Below are 15,881 nucleotides of genomic sequence, written 5' to 3' on the forward strand. Positions count from 1 at the left end.
GTATGTTAGCCGATACTTACCTGAATATTTATATTGATAGAAGAGTCGTCTTCTTGGATTAACCTTCAAAAGAAGCAGGATCCAGATTTGAAAACCTCTAAAAGAAGAAATGTTTAATGTTCCGTGACCTGCCCGCTGCTATAAATTAGCTTAAATTCCATGCACATGCCGACCGCATGTTTGTCGTAAAACCAACTGAACTCCACTGACAGTTTCCATGGGCAACCCCAAAATAAACAATCCCCAAAAATGTAAAGTGAAATTGGCTGTCTTCATGAACAGTTAGAAGCTAGAGTCAAGTTCCATTACCTTTTAAAGGTGCTTGATTCTACTTTGTTCACTCAGTAGTTACTGTCACGTTCGAGTACTGCGTAGTATCGGTCACGCCAAAACACTGCAGACCGTGCAGACTGAGTAAGTTTCCCATACAAAGTCTTGTACGCGTTTGTCTATTGAATCAAAAGTCAATTCTGCGCTTGTGCAGCCTGTGGATAAATGACAGACTTTCAGATATATTTAACACTATTTTGTAACTAGACCCAAAAAAAAGAGTCACAATGAAAAGCCCAAACAAGTGTCTGCAGTAACACAGCGGTCAAACGTCTGCGCATGTGCGAGCAGTGGAGCAACTAAAAGGCGGCCAAAATATTTTCATGACACTGTTCTTTTCGTGGGTCATCGGTATCCTATAAATGACATTTTCCTCGTTATTTATATATTTGTTTATGTTTTAGCCGGTACAACGAGAGCTAACAGAAATGACTTGAGAGTTAAAAATTGTTCTACCTTCTGCTTGTTGCAGGTCTTTCTTTTCCGTGGTATGTATTTTCCGTGTTCCTTGAACTTTTTGTCCGCCTCGCCTTTGCACTTAGTGCACCAGTTTTTTCCAGGTTTGTAGTTTAGAAAAGATTTTCCCACCTGGTCAAAGACCAGGTACAGTCGGTTTGGGATCGCTATTTTGGCCAGCTATGCCCCCATGACGATGGACATGAACTTCGCTTGTCGTTTCGATTCATCTCGTTCCTGTGCTTCAGACAAATCAAGGATCCGGATGGAATCCCTCAGTCCTTGCCAAAATTTTTCCAGCTCGTCTGAGCGAAGCTGAATCACTGCAATTGTCTTTTTCTTCTCTCATTTTTCCTTCTTTTACACATCGTTTGTCGTCCGTTTCCGGCGTCACGCATCGTGTGATTAATAAAAACAAATAAAAATATACTACGCCGTCGGCTCGTAGCATGACACAGGTTTTAAGACTTACAAACTTTTTCGGTAAAGCTCAAAACAAAATGGTAAATCAACAAAATACCGGTAACTTAATAAACTTTGTGTCTGAAAAGTCTTAAGTTTTCCTTTTACCTGCTTTCTTTTCCTTTTACAGATTTCTATGAACTTTTCAATTTTTTTTCGTAAATTTTGCGTGACACCGGTTGTTTCCCATGTTTTCCTTTAAATTTTTGCGCGGGAAATTGGCGCGCGGCTGCCAAAAAATGTACCAATTTGCGCATGCCGACGTTTGACCGTGGTGGTGTCTGCAGTCTGCACGGTCTGCACTGTTTTGGCGTGACCGATTCGCGGCATTCGAACGTAAGAGTAGTGGACAAAGTCGACGCAAACAAATAAATTCAAGCACTTTTAAGGTAATGGAACTTGACTCTAGCTTCTAACTGTTCATGAAGACAGCCAATTTCACTTTACATTTTTGGGGATTGTTTATTTTGGGGTTGCCCATGGAAACTGTCAGTGGAGTTCAGTTGGTTTTACGACAAACATGCGGTCGGCATGTGCATGGAATTTAAGCTAATTTATAGCAGCGGGCAGGTCACGGAACATTAAACATTTCTTCTTTTAGAGGTTTTCAAATCTGGATCCTGCTTCTTTTGAAGGTTAATCCAAGAAGACGACTCTTCTATCAATATAAATATTCAGGTAAGTATCGGCTAACATACTTCAAGTTTGCAAATTTCACTGGAATTCGTTAACGGTCATTGACTTCAATTCTCAGCAAACAAAGTTATTGTGTCAAAATGCGCCCTTTAGCTCCTTTTTTGACCCTGTAAGATTTCATATCTGGAAATAGTTTCTTGCAATCATGGTTTCGGAGAGATATCACTAGAAATTGTTTCAAAATAACGAAGCATTTGCTTTTCTTCCGGGTTTTCTTGCAGTAATCGGTTTCGTTACGCTCGGGTCAAAGGTCACGTTTTCAGGAAGAAGTGCTGCATTTAGTTCGCTATCTCAGCGCTCGCGATTTTATTTACCCAAAAATTTTATTTCACTAATTTGAAGAAGAAAGAATGCTCTTTCACACCAAACTAGTCGTTTTGGGAAAAGCCGTGTACCAGAACGCCTTTTTAGCATTTGAAAATAGGCTAAATGTAGACCTCTTGTAAAGCTGTCTTGGGTCGTTAATTTAGAAAATTCGTCAAATATTTAAGTTCTCATCAAATCACGATCTATTTAGCTCTAAATAGACAAGAAAGGAAGTACAAATACGACGTGCAATCAGTTTGTAATGAAGATTTTTACTTTTGAGTTTACGAGCCTCTGAATATGCCGCTCATTTTCGATGGATTTTGGCCGATTTGGGGCATCGAAACGAAAAAATTGCGGAAAAAAATAATTTTTGATTTATCGAACTTAAAACGATATTTTTGTAACTAGTGCCCGTAGGGCTTCATTCTGGGCGAGTTTGAAGAAATTCGATTTTTTCGCTATTTCCAAGTCTAGTTGATATTTAGGCGAAGCTGCTCTTAAGCTTATTTAGCAGGCTTTAGTACATAGCTTGAGGTGAAACAAGTCTTGCATTCCATGTGCATCTCAAAAAAGAAATTGTAAAATTATGGGGGTCGTCAACCATGTCGTAGATAGGAGGGGGTCACAATTTTATGCCTTCAATGAGCAGATCTTTACAAGACAATTTTCATGGCAAAAATTCATAGAAACCTCTAAAATATTGACAAAGTTATGACGTTGTGTGCCAAATGGCCCTCTTAGATAGTAAAGAGTTAAATAAAGCCGACATGACACCAACTGAGAAATTTGCTGGTCGTCTGGAGTGTTATAATTCGTAACAAAGTCTTAGATTCAGGTTACCTTAATAAACGAAATTCGCCATGCATGTATGCTTCAAGACTTTTATTCATTTCACGAAAACTGTTTTTCATTCTGCTAAAATAGCCCACCTCAGTCATCACTGAATGCTTCCTTCGTATCTAAGCTAAGTATAATTTTTTGACGAGTAAGAAACTAAAAGTAATGTCTGAAGCTTTTTCTTAAAGATTGTTTCCTTGGCCCGTTTTGACTCATTTGGTGCACACTGCGCATGTCAGTTCTCGGCCACCAACGTACGGGAGGCATGGTAATGAACCAAACTGTCCTTCCACTAGGTACAGTAGGGCGCCATCCCTGTTAGCGTGACTGCCGTGAACAAACTCTGCCTGTGCATCAATGCAAAGGAAACTGGTTGAACGCTTGTGGCCAGAGTTCGCTGCCATCAGATACCCATGGTACTCCTTGGTCCAACCAGAGGGACAGTCATTCCTTGCGGGTATCATCAGCTGCGTTACACGAGATTTGACGTAACACATGACACATGGGACGTCGTGATCATGGAGTTTGTTTTTAAAAGGATTAAATCCGATTTCATATTCAGTGCCATACACATATGAATTCGACTGATAACCGTCCTTGTAATTGTCGTACTTTGGATTGTTTGGCAGGCAGACGTACTCTCCACCTCCACCAGTGTGGCCACGGTGGCTGCCTCCCACAATACCGTACATTTAAGTGGCAGACACGAACTTATTTCAGGAGATTACGACGGATTATTTACCTTACTTTTATAAACGATCTGAGCACCACTAGGGTATGTGGTTCTTCACCAGCGAATGTATTTGACCCCGGAACTCCCAGTTCCGTCTTGTCCTTTTTCGCCTTTTGGCCCACGAGGTCCTTCCAACCCAGGACTGCCAGTCGGACCTTTAGGTCCGGGAGGACCCGGAGCCGGCTTGTTGGTACCAGGCTTTCCTGCATCACCTAGGATGCCAAGGAAAAACTGATTTAGTTTGGCAGGTAAAGTGACCTCATAGGGAAACTTTAAATGTGTCCAAATCTACAAGCAAAGGTAAAGTGCCCATAACGGAACAGAGCACGGTGGCCCAGCAGACTGGTGCTATTTTTTCTGTGGTTTCTCTAGTTTCTGTAGTGTTTGTAATTTCTGTAGAGTCAGTAGTTTCTGTAGTTTCTGCAGTTTCTTTAGTTTATGTAGTGTCTGTAGTTTCTGTAGCTTCTGTAAGGTCTGTAGTTTCTGCAGTTTCTGTTGTTTCTGTACTGTCCGTAGTTTCTGTAGTGTCCGTAGTGTCTAGTTTCTGTAGTGTCTGTATAATAGTGTCTCTAGTGTCTGTGGTTTCTGTAGTTTCTGTAATGTCCGTAGTTTCTGTAGTGTCGGTAGTTTCTGTAGTGTCAGTAGTTTCTGTAGTTTCTGCAGTTTCTGTAGTTTCTGTAGTGTCTGTAGTTTCTGCAGTTTCGGTAGTTTCGGTAGTTTCTGTAGTGTCTGTAGTGTCCGTAGTGTCCGTAGTGTCTGTAGTGTCTGTAGTGTCTGTAGTATCTGTAGTGTCTGCAGTTTCTATAGTTTCTGTAGTGTCTGTAGTGTCTAGTTTCTGTAGTGTCTGTATAATAGTGTCTCTAGTGTCTGTGGTTTCTGTAGTTTCTGTAATGTCTGTAGTTTCTGTAGTGTCTGTATTTTCTGTAGTGTCAGTAGTGTCTGTAGTTTTTGAAGTGTATGTAGTTTCTGTAGTGTCTGTAGTTTTAGTAGTCTCTGCAGGGTCTGTAGTGTCAGTGGTGTCTTTAGTTTCTGTAGTGTCGGTATACATAATAGTAGTGTCTGTAGTTTGTTTAGTTTTTGTAATGTTTGTAGTGTCTGTAGTGTCTGTAGTTTCTGTAGTTTCTGTAGTGTCTGTATTGTCTGCAGTGTCTGTAGTATCTGTAGTTTCTATAGTTTCTGTAGTGTCCGTAGTTTCTGTAGGGTCTGTAGTGTCTGTAGTGTCTGTAGTGTCTGTAGTGTCCGTAGTGTCTGTAGTGTCTGTAGTGTCCGTAGTGTCTGTAGTGTCTGTAGTATCTGTAGTGTCTGCAGTTTCTATAGTTTCTGTAGTGTCTGTAGTGTCTAGTTTCTGTAGTGTCTGTATAATAGTGTCTCTAGTGTCTGTGGTTTCTGTAGTTTCTGTAATGTCTGTAGTTTCTGTAGTGTCTGTATTTTCTGTAGTGTCAGTAGTGTCTATAGTTTTTGAAGTGTACGTAGTTTCTGTAGTGTCTGTAGTTTTAGTAGTCTCTGCAGGGTCTGTAGTGTCAGTGGTGTCTTTAGTTTCTGTAGTGTCGGTATACATAATAGTAGTGTCTGTAGTTTGTTTAGTTTTTGTAATGTTTGTAGTGTCTGTAGTGTCTGTAGTGTCTGTAGTTTCTGTAGTTTCTGTAGTGTCTGTATTGTCTGCAGTGTCTGTAGTATCTGTAGTTTCTATAGTTTCTGTAGTGTCCGTAGTTTCTGTAGGGTCTGTAGTGTCTGTAGTGTCTGTAGTGTCTGTAGTGTCCGTAGTGTCTGTAGTGTCTGTAGTGTCCGTAGTGTCTGTAGTGTCTGTAGTGTCTGTAGTGTCTGTAGTATCTGTAGTGTCTGCAGTTTCTATAGTTTCTGTAGTGTCTGTATAATAGTGTCTCTAGTGTCTGTGGTTTCTGTAGTTTCTGTAATGTCTGTAGTTTCTGTAGTGTCTGTATTTTCTGTAGTGTCAGTAGTGTCTGTAGTTTTTGAAGTGTATGTAGTTTCTGTAGTGTCTGTAGTTTTAGTAGTCTCTGCAGGGTCTGTAGTGTCAGTGGTGTCTTTAGTTTCTGTAGTGTCGGTATACATAATAGTAGTGTCTGTAGTTTGTTTAGTTTTTGTAATGTTTGTAGTGTCTGTAGTGTCTGTAGTGTCTGTAGTTTCTGTAGTTTCTGTAGTGTCTGTATTGTCTGCAGTGTCTGTAGTATCTGTAGTTTCTATAGTTTCTGTAGTGTCCGTAGTTTCTGTAGGGTCTGTAGTGTCTGTAGTGTCTGTAGTGTCTGTAGTGTCCGTAGTGTCTGTAGTGTCTGTAGTGTCCGTAGTGTCTGTAGTGTCTGTAGTGTCTGTAGTGTCTGTAGTATCTGTAGTGTCTGCAGTTTCTATAGTTTCTGTAGTGTCTGTATAATAGTGTCTCTAGTGTCTGTGGTTTCTGTAGTTTCTGTAATGTCTGTAGTTTCTGTAGTGTCTGTATTTTCTGTAGTGTCAGTAGTGTCTGTAGTTTTTGAAGTGTATGTAGTTTCTGTAGTGTCTGTAGTTTTAGTAGTCTCTGCAGGGTCTGTAGTGTCAGTGGTGTCTTTAGTTTCTGTAGTGTCGGTATACATAATAGTAGTGTCTGTAGTTTGTTTAGTTTTTGTAATGTTTGTAGTGTCTGTAGTGTCTGTAGTTTCTGTAGTTTCTGTAGTGTCTGTATTGTCTGCAGTGTCTGTAGTATCTGTAGTTTCTATAGTTTCTGTAGTGTCCGTAGTTTCTGTAGGGTCTGTAGTGTCTGTAGTGTCTGTAGTGTCTGTAGTGTCTGTAGTGTCTGTAGTTTCTGTAGTGTCTGTAGTGTCTGTAGTGTCTGTAGTGTCTGTAGTTTCTATAGTTTTTGTAGTGTCTGTAGTGTCCGTAGTGTCTGGAGTTTCTTTAATGTCCGTAGTGTCTGTAGTTTCTGTAATGTCTGTAATGTCTGTAGTTTCTGTAGTTTCTGTAGTGTCTGTAGTGTCTGTAGTGTCTGTATTTTCTGTAGTGTCTGTAGTGTTAGTAGTGTCTGCAGTGTCTGTAGTGTCTGTAGGTTCTGTAGTGTCTGTAGTGTTAGTAGTGTCTGCAGTGTCTGTAGTGTCTGTTGTTTCTGTATTGTGTGTAGTGTCTGTAGTTTCTGTAGTGTCTGTGGTGTCTGTAGTGTCTGTAGTGTCTGTAGTGTTTGTAGTGTCTGCAGTGTCTGCAGGTTCTCTAATTTCTGTAGTTTCTGTGGTGTCTGTAGTGTCTGTAGTGTCTGTAAGTTACTGTTGTTTCTGAAGTTTCTGTAATTTCTGTAGGTTCAAAAGTTTCTAGATCTCTTCTTTTTATTTAACTTTGGTAGTTTTTCTAGTGTTGGTAGTGTTTGTAGTGTCTGTACTTGCCGTAGTGTTTGTCTGTTTGCAGGTTGTTTCAGTAGTGTCTTTTTCGATGGTTTTGTTCCTTTTGGAATATTGTTTGTTTCGTAGTTAATCCTGTAAGTTGTAAGCTACTAGCCCGTACTATGTTTTTTTAGCAGTGACTGTGTTTTTAGCATATTCTTTAATTATCAGGTTGTTTCTGTAAGTTGTGTAGTTTCTCAGCTCTTGCGTAATATTTATTTTCTTAGTTTTAGCTTGAGGTTGTGTTGTTTTTGATGTTCTCTTAGTTTGTGTTGTTTGTATTTTTGTGCTTTTCCTGTAGTTTCTGTAATTAGTGCACATAATGTAGTGAAGTTTGTGTTCTTGTTGAAGTGTAATATCTTACCTTTAGGCCCTTGTATACCCGGAGTACCAGGGGCACCCGGTTTTCCTGAAGCCCCAGAGATACCCGGCTTTCCCGGAGGTCCTGGGGGGCCCATCAAACCTTCTCTTCCATCACGGCCATCTCGCCCTGTAAATTTTGAAAAGAAGAAACAGAATTGTAATTAATGGTATCAAACACAGTGAACAAAGTTAAAGCATTCAAAGAGTAATGTAATTACCTCGAAAGTAAGCATGGAACCACCAGTTACTGGGTTCTTTTGGAGACATCCCTGAACGATTGTTTGCATTAACCCTGTTGAGATAAAAGCACACAAATTGCAAGTGCATAAATGTGTTTTCATCAAAACGTAGTCCTCAAAAAAGGCACAGTAATTTTTTTATTTTTGTTCATAGATTTCTTAAGGACATAGCATTCGATTTCTCGGATACAAAACTTTGACACTGGAACGGTTAAAATTTCACTCATTGAAACACAACTTTCGCGATCGATAGGGGCGCACGCACAAAAAAAAAATGGCTGAAAACTTCTAGAAAAAGGTCATTATCTGAAATCGTGTACTTGAGAGCTGAACTAATAAATTCTAAATATTGTGAGCATTTTACAGGAAAAGCTTCTGCGTTCGGCAACAATTAAAATCATTAGGGTGAACCAGAATGGATGTAAGATTGCCTGGTGGCCCTAGTTTCTTTCTAGTCTCACGGGAAAGACTGCAGCATGCCTTCTCTACCGAATAATCCTGGTTTCTGGAATACCGGTCAATTTTTGAGAAAATTAAAAACATCGAAACTTAAGTTAAAGCAGTGACGCATTAAGTGGACTTTCAATTATTTAACTAAACATTTTTCATAGTAATTTGGAGTTTAAAGCGATGTTCATTAAAAGAAAATTCTGTCTAGTAAAAGTAAGTTAATGTCAGCCAAAACTAGGTTTTGTATCCGGCAACCGACAACGGCAAAAACTATATATGTAAAGTACCTTTTCTCCAAAGCTTGTAGTCGTTTCTCCAAATCTGCGAGGGTGCTGACCTGAGTTTTTTGCTTCACCGATCTCTTTTCTCTGGCGTGCAAAACCTGCTTGGTGCCTCTTTGACCGTCGAAGGAAATGTTGGGGTTTGGTTTCTCGCTCTTCAGCAAGTCTTCCCGCAACCTTCCTTCCGTGGTGGCAATACGCTGATTCATCAGAAGGTAGTTGCAGAAGAGAAAGGCAGAGCAGATCGCAAACACAGCAATAACCCACACGCCCACACGAGCAGTAAACTCTTCCGGGGCTGGTTTCATCTAAGTTTGGGTTTTGCTAAAAGCAGGCCCGCGGCCCACGGCCCGCGACGGCCTGGCGGCCCGGAGGCCCGGTGGCCCAGTCCTGATTTTCCACAGTTTTTTTGTTCAGCGGTAAATCCACGCACATGCACAGATCTGCATCGGGTTTGGGCGTGCAAAATGGACGACGGTGAGTTTGAATTCGTTTACCCATAGTGAATCATTTGAATCCTTTTTTTCTGTTTGTTGCATGTTGTTCAGATAAAAGAGTTTTCATTCTCTGTTCACTCGTCTCTTTATAGAAACCGATAGCACAATAGAGGACTTTCATTATCGAACGATGTAAGTTATTTTCAAACCATACGTTGAACGTGAAAATTTCATAAATGAGATATGTGAACTGCGAATCTTTTTCAGTGACAATTCGCAGTTTACATATCTCATTATTTAGCTTATGAAATTTTCAATCTCAAACTGTGGTTTGAAAATAACTTACATCGTTGGAGAATGGCGGACTTCCTCTCTATCGGGTTCTGTAAACAGACGAATAAACTGAGAATGACAACGTTTTTCACTTAACAAAATGCAACGAAAGAAAGGATCGAAAAGGATTGAAATTATTATTAAGATGGTAAACGAATTCAAACTCACCGTCGTCCATTTTGCACACCCGATGTAGATCTGTGCATGCGCGTGGATTTACCGCTGGACAAAAAAACTGTGGAAAATCAGCCGTCGCGGGCCGAGGGCCGCGGGCCTCTGGGCCTTCGGGCCGCCGGGCCGCTGGGCCGCCGCGGGCCGTGGACCGCGGGCCTGCTTTTAGCAAAACCCGGGTAAGTTTTCCGTCCATCGAAACTGGCTTTGACGCTTTCGAACAAGTCTCGTACGTTAAACTGGAGTTGCGAAAACAAAGCCTTTATGTCGATGATTAGCTGTTATCCGATTGGAAACTGCGTGGTAAATGTTAACATTTTGAACGAGAATTTTCCAGCCGTATTAGTTGACAGTGAGTTGACTTGTTTGCGTCAAAAATCGCTACCTGACTGTTTCATGAAACAAACGGTCGGCCGCAGTACGTTTTCTGCTTAAAATTAGCTCCGGAATATAATTTTACTGTCCTTCAATAGAGATTTTTAATCATGTACTGAACCACTGAGTGTAGTGTGTATAAGTACAAATGTAGGAAAGTATCTCGGAATTGACGAGCGCTATTGTTGCCAAAACTAACAAATTATGCGGCCTGGCTGTCAAGACAATGAGCCTATATCAACATTACAAAACAGCTGACATTGTATCTCTCTGGTTGCTCAGAGGACTATCAGGTTTTCAAGTATCAAGTATCAGGTTTTCATCACAGCCGCTTATTTATTATTATTTTTGCGTTACTCGTGTTGTGCAAAGTATTCCTAGCGAAGAACATCTCTTAACTTTGGGTAAGATCGAAGACATGAGGGAAACGGCTCCCCCTCAATCCATTAATAGCAAAGATCTAGATGGATTAAATTCCGACACGGAAGTTTACAACACAAAGTAAACGATAACAAAACAACATAGATCCTGCTATCGAACTGATGATGATACGAAACATCAATTGTTATTTTTAAAGCTTTACCACCTATTCGCTAAAGTGGAGAAATACACTTCAGTTTTGCAGCTTAAACAGTTCACCTTTTTAATTCAGTGACGCAGAAAAAAAACACACCATAAATTTGGGATCAGGATGTCTACCTTGAAAAAACGTCTTTTGCTGTGTAGGCAGGTAAAGTGTAGACAGTTTCTTAACGGGGAAGGGGTAGGGAGGCAAAAATTAATCCGCGCTTTGCCTCCCCCTCCCCCGTTGAACGCCGGTTAGGCAGGCTACAATTTCTCATGACGATGGGACTCTTAACGGTAGTAAGGAGAAATATACATTAACGTTTCCCATGCATGCAACCTTCCCGGCGTGTTCTGACAGTACTAGCCTACGTTGCAAGCGTCCCGTGGGAGAGGGCGAAAGGGTAAATTCTCGAAGCGCGAAATTTGGCACGAGAGCGAAAAATCGACGGCGGAATCGGTGTTGGTGGGGCGAGCGAGGGAGCACCCACTATTCCCCAATTCGTTGAGCCTCAGCCCCCTCCCCCTCCCCCTCTTCCCCCGTTCTTCTTCTTCGTCCCTTCGTTTGCTTAAATTTACATGTTTCAGTTGTTTACGTACTTGGTCTCTTTCTATACCAACAAACTAAATGCTTTGTTTTTTAAAACGTTCACTTGCGTTAGAAACATCGACCTCGTCAAATTATTTTACTTCGAAATGCAATGGCGTGTACGGAAACTATACACAGTGCCCAAAATGACACTTTACCGTCGAAGACTGGCCATGACGACAAACAGTTCTGCTTCTCTCGATAGCGCTGTGAAAACCAAACAGCAAAACTAAGAATAAACCATGGCAAATAAAGAAGGCAAACAAGTCAGTAAAATGTCAGTGAGTTTTTCCCTTATTATTCTGAAAGTCGCGAATTACCTTGAGTGGTTTGCTATTTTTGCGCTCGGATAACGATTTTGGATTTCCCATGATGACCGTGGGTCTCTTGCTAAAATTCAGTTAAATACCTTTAATTTTTATTGTCGGAGCAGTGAGTAATCTTCGCTTCTAGCTTCTGCTTTCATCTGCACAAATTTAGTTTATTAGTTTTTATTTCTTAGCGGGACCCCGTTGATAACAGTATTTTGTACTGACGGGTTATCCTAAGGAAATATTCGATTATTATTATATTATCATTCAACAGTTAACGAAGATTTGGTGGCAGAAAATCGATGCAACTGTTCCTTTTTCTCTAATAATTCACATTTTGTTTTTCGTCACATGATAAAGTTATGATAAATCACTAGTGGCTTTTCGACGGATCCCCTTAGCATTTTGTGGAGGAGTTGTTTTGATGTTACTTTCAGGGGTTGATCATCATGCTATCCATGAAATCATGGTTTATTTATTTATTTATTTATTTTTGGTCTTTCGGCGTCTGTCTTCAATTTCTTAAATAGACGCCTGATATTCAATATATCTCTACTGTTCAATTTCACTGAACATTATGTGGATATGTTGAGTTTGGTTGTTTCTTTGGTTTCTGTCGTTTCGTACAAAAAAATACGAGTCACAACCCATCAACTAAGCAAAATTGTGTCAGACCTGCCTAGTTTTAAACTGCAAGCAGTCTCTAATTTGTTCGAAAATCCGGGAAAAGAACGCAAAACAAGTGAGCGTGCGAGTGTCACTAAGCGATGAAGCCGCGAGCCGCGCGAGTAGCGCCAGCCAACGCCCGCGCCACTTACAATTCGCGGCTTTTCATGTCACGCTCGCACGCTAGTGTTGTTTTGCGTTCTTTCTTGCGTCCTTCTCCCCAAATTTTCGAGAAAAAGAGAGGCTGTTCGCAGTGTAGTGTAATCTGTGAGCAGGCTCTTCGGAGGTCAGGTTTCGTCTTCCGTGATTTGAGTGCTCAAACCTGTGCCTTGGTTATATCGCGAGTCATATTTTAATCAGACACTCACATCACGCCATCCTCTTTCGCCGAAAAAAACTCTTGAGGGCTTGTCACGAGCAGGAGAGCGAAGACCTGTTTTTCATTCAGTGTTATAGTGATTTTAAAATACAAATTCGACAGAATCGCAATGGCATCTAGATGACAATTTCTGCCATTAAAATTTCAAACGTAAACAAGACTGACGCCTGAGTTCGGGCCACGCCAAGAAAATTTGCCGTAGTATTGTCAGTGTTGCTAGTATTGTTAGTAATGTAAATTATATATTGCAGTATTCTAAATTATGTGTGCCTTCCAATTAAAATCAAAGATAAATATTACGAAAAAATTGCAAGTTTCCTCAATGCTGAAGTTCCGATAACGTACTGTAGATGACTCCCATAAAGGACTTTGAAAATAAAGAAACCTAAAAACCGAATATATATTATTCAGTTACGTTATTAATCCGAATATCTGAAGGGTGTCTCAACAGCTGTGATTAGTAAAGTTAACCAGTCAGAGTTTTGTCTCTATCTTACTCTTCTTTGCATGTCGTTTCGAGTCTTTGCCAGAGGCGGATCCAGGATTTTTCTTAGGAGAGAGTGCACCACTAACGAATGGCATAACTGACTGGTGAGGTAAACAAATTTTAAAAGCGAATAGGAAGAAGGCTTCATCTTAGGAGGGAAGGGGGGGGGGGGTAATGCACAACCCCTGCAATCTCCACCTAGATCCCCCTGTTGCAGATCCACCCTTTCAGTTTGAATGACTCTCAAAATGTTAACTGAAAACTGTCACTAATGTGGACGTGTTTACAGTTTATAGAAGATGGTATCTTTTATGGACTCCAAGAAACAAACATGATTATGCCAATAACTGAAAGCGTAATGTTATTTTAACGCACGGCATTTCCTATGTCTTATCAGTTTGCGGGTTGTGTTCTAATTTGGCAACAATGGAAGTCTCTTGTCCAATGAAAAATGGGCGCGTGTCACAGTTAAGTACACAAGGTTGGTTATCACGTACACGCGGCCCCCTTCTACTGTTGCCATCATCGCAAGAAGAACTTTTCAGCTATTCAGCGTTAAGACGTATTTGTTCTTTATCCCCCCACCTCCCCGGTCACCGACCCGGAGACTGTCAACATATCTTATGTAGTATTTCATTTTAGTTTTTACTGGTGGCGAAAGTTTTAACCTCACCTTTCCTGAAGAGATTTTAATCTTTGTTTGTAACATTAGTTGCAATTAAACTCGTCACATTTGTGGCCATTTATCCCAAACGATTTGTTTCTATTGTCGTTTACCTATCTCTTCAGCAAACCAGTGCGACGCCTTGCGGAGCTCTCGATGTCTTAATGCTTGTAAATGACTTAAGATAAAAGTTTTTTTTTTTTTTCGAAAAATCAGCAATATCACTAGTAATCAGGTCTACCGAGTATTTATCAGGGATCATAAGGTTAATCAGGAGCCGATTCCCCGATTATGGTTCCTGGATTAATTTGTTTTGCGCAACAATCACCAGAAGCTCTTTGCCCTGCCTGCTACTAAGACCTTCTAAATTGCTGTTGTAACAAAGTACGTAAGTTATTTCGCCGTTTTCTCCACCATTTTGAAAAGTGGTCATTGTTTGTACGAGAATGTTCCACAAAATTTGATTTCCGAAATATTCATGCGTTGCTGTGAACATTCATTAGCTTAACTCGTTCCCTTGCTCTTACTTTATCCCAGGTTCCGTGGGACCAGAAGGAACGCGACAAAGACGGATGAGTCCTGGAAACCAGGGAAGCTGCTGTACTAGAAGTGTGCAGTTGCATCTTTCAACTGCTACAGACAAATATATAGCACAAGTTTGAGCCGGCTCCTACAATGGTTGTTTCCTGATGATACAAAAAATAATGCAAGTTCTTAGCCGTGTGAAATATTAGATATGTAATGTAAGGTTTAAGGAATGGAATTATCTTGCCCGGCCGAGTTCTATTTATCGATCTGATTTTCCTTTCTCCATTATCTAAATACAAGGACAGAACGACACCGAATGTGAAACTGCTTTAACTGTCGTCTTTGCTCGCTTGTTTCTTAAATTTACACACTTCCTTTAAATTACCCTGAATGTATAGATCGACATGTCATAAATGCAAAAGGTAATAAAAATAAATGCGCTTATAAAGTAATATATTGAATGGGCAGCAAGTAACATTAACATAGATTTTCCACAAGTGCTTTGCATACCACGGGTACGTTTCTATCATGCGCCAGTTGGCAAAAATTGTTCTACGATTGACATTATTGTTATTCTATGCGGTTGATTGCCGCCACGAGCCAAGGTTAGTTAGCAATATTTTAGAACACGACGTACCCCACCGTGAAGACCCTGATAAATTCTGTTTTCAATTGCATCTGGTTTGTTTGTGAAAAGGAACTTGAAGCTTAACACAAAACAACAACAATGCATATTCTTTCGCTCAAAATCAGCTGAGAACCGTACCGCTGGCCCGTTATTTGTTAAAGTTCATTAAAGAACACACGATCTCTTGCAACATTTCGGATATAAACAAATTGCTCGCAAAAAGCCGTGAAAGTGACGTCTCGCAGCTTCGGCAGCACTCAGAGAATACGTAGTGTTTGGCCTATTATGGATGCTCTCTATCTTGTGACTTTGCTGGCCTAACTATCTGTCTTCGTTTTCCCCCCCTCCTAGAAGGAGAGGGGAACTTGGCTGCGTATCTTATTTTAAATGATACAGGTTTTCGCGGTCCTGTAGGGCTTCCCCTGTCTGGGTCTGACATTGCCATGTACACTTTTGGGGACGTTTTTCCGAGGTCCTGTATGCGAAGGAACTGCGAAAGGCATTTGAAATGATGACGTAATAAAACGTTGGAAAGAAACTCCTTGCAGAGAATAATGGGATGGGAAAATGCTCTCGTAAGGACATCTTTTGATGTCTAAATTGTGTGTGGATGACGTTGAACTAGATCTCCGGCAGTGCTAATTTTAACGAGACTAGCTTTGTGATATTTCTTTGAGGACTGTATAGTGTTGCTAAGAGTCTGTGAGTGTTTTTGAATCAAATCCTAAACGGTCAAAAATTTGAGATAACTGGGTGTTTTTTGGTCTTTCCCGTTTAATGCATTTAGTCTGCTAAGAATTGGAATAAACTCAAAGAAAAAGATGCGGTGGTTTCAATTCAGTTCCTGTCAATTTTCCAGTTCAGTTAATATACTAAATGGTTATGCATGCACGACTTCCACATAACAGAAATTTCTTTCCCTTCTCTCATTAGTTTCATGGCCTTTAAAGCCGGATTGTCTTAGTTTATCATACCATGTAAAAAGACTAAACGAAGGTTTTTGCGATCCTGGTCAGCATTAGGTTTTGCTAACAGACATACCAGCAAAAAATAAAGATAACAATCGACGTGTCGGTGCTATTTAAGTGTCAAGTAAATGTAAATTAAGCTTTGAAAATATAATAAATAGACGACGGATTATTATTACAAAAGCATAGTCAGTTACTATAGTCGCACAAACAGGGTATGTTTTATCTTCGAGTTGATCCTATTTTTCCGAAGGATGCGATCGTTGGAA

At 40.4% G+C, this 15,881-nt stretch overlaps 2 pseudogenes across 2 annotated transcripts in view; both read right to left on the reverse strand.

Moving 5' to 3' along the window:
* The window catches only part of LOC145466748 (uncharacterized), a 46,116-nt pseudogene that overhangs the window by 1,282 nt on the left and 28,953 nt on the right, over positions 1–15,881 (reverse strand). The gene's annotated exons all lie outside the window — the stretch shown is intronic.
* On the reverse strand, positions 2,832–8,852 carry LOC145465544 (uncharacterized; annotated as a pseudogene). The gene is made up of 5 exons (XR_014041638.1): positions 8,519–8,852; positions 7,761–7,834; positions 7,562–7,669; positions 3,839–4,035; positions 2,832–3,776 (listed from the first exon to the last, which is right to left on the reverse strand). The product of XR_014041638.1 is annotated as an uncharacterized LOC145465544 (transcript).

The sequence above is a fragment of the Orbicella franksi genome, chromosome 13 (assembly GCF_964199315.1).
Source record: "Orbicella franksi chromosome 13, jaOrbFran1.1, whole genome shotgun sequence".
In the NCBI taxonomy this organism is placed as follows: Eukaryota; Metazoa; Cnidaria; class Anthozoa; order Scleractinia; family Merulinidae; genus Orbicella; species Orbicella franksi.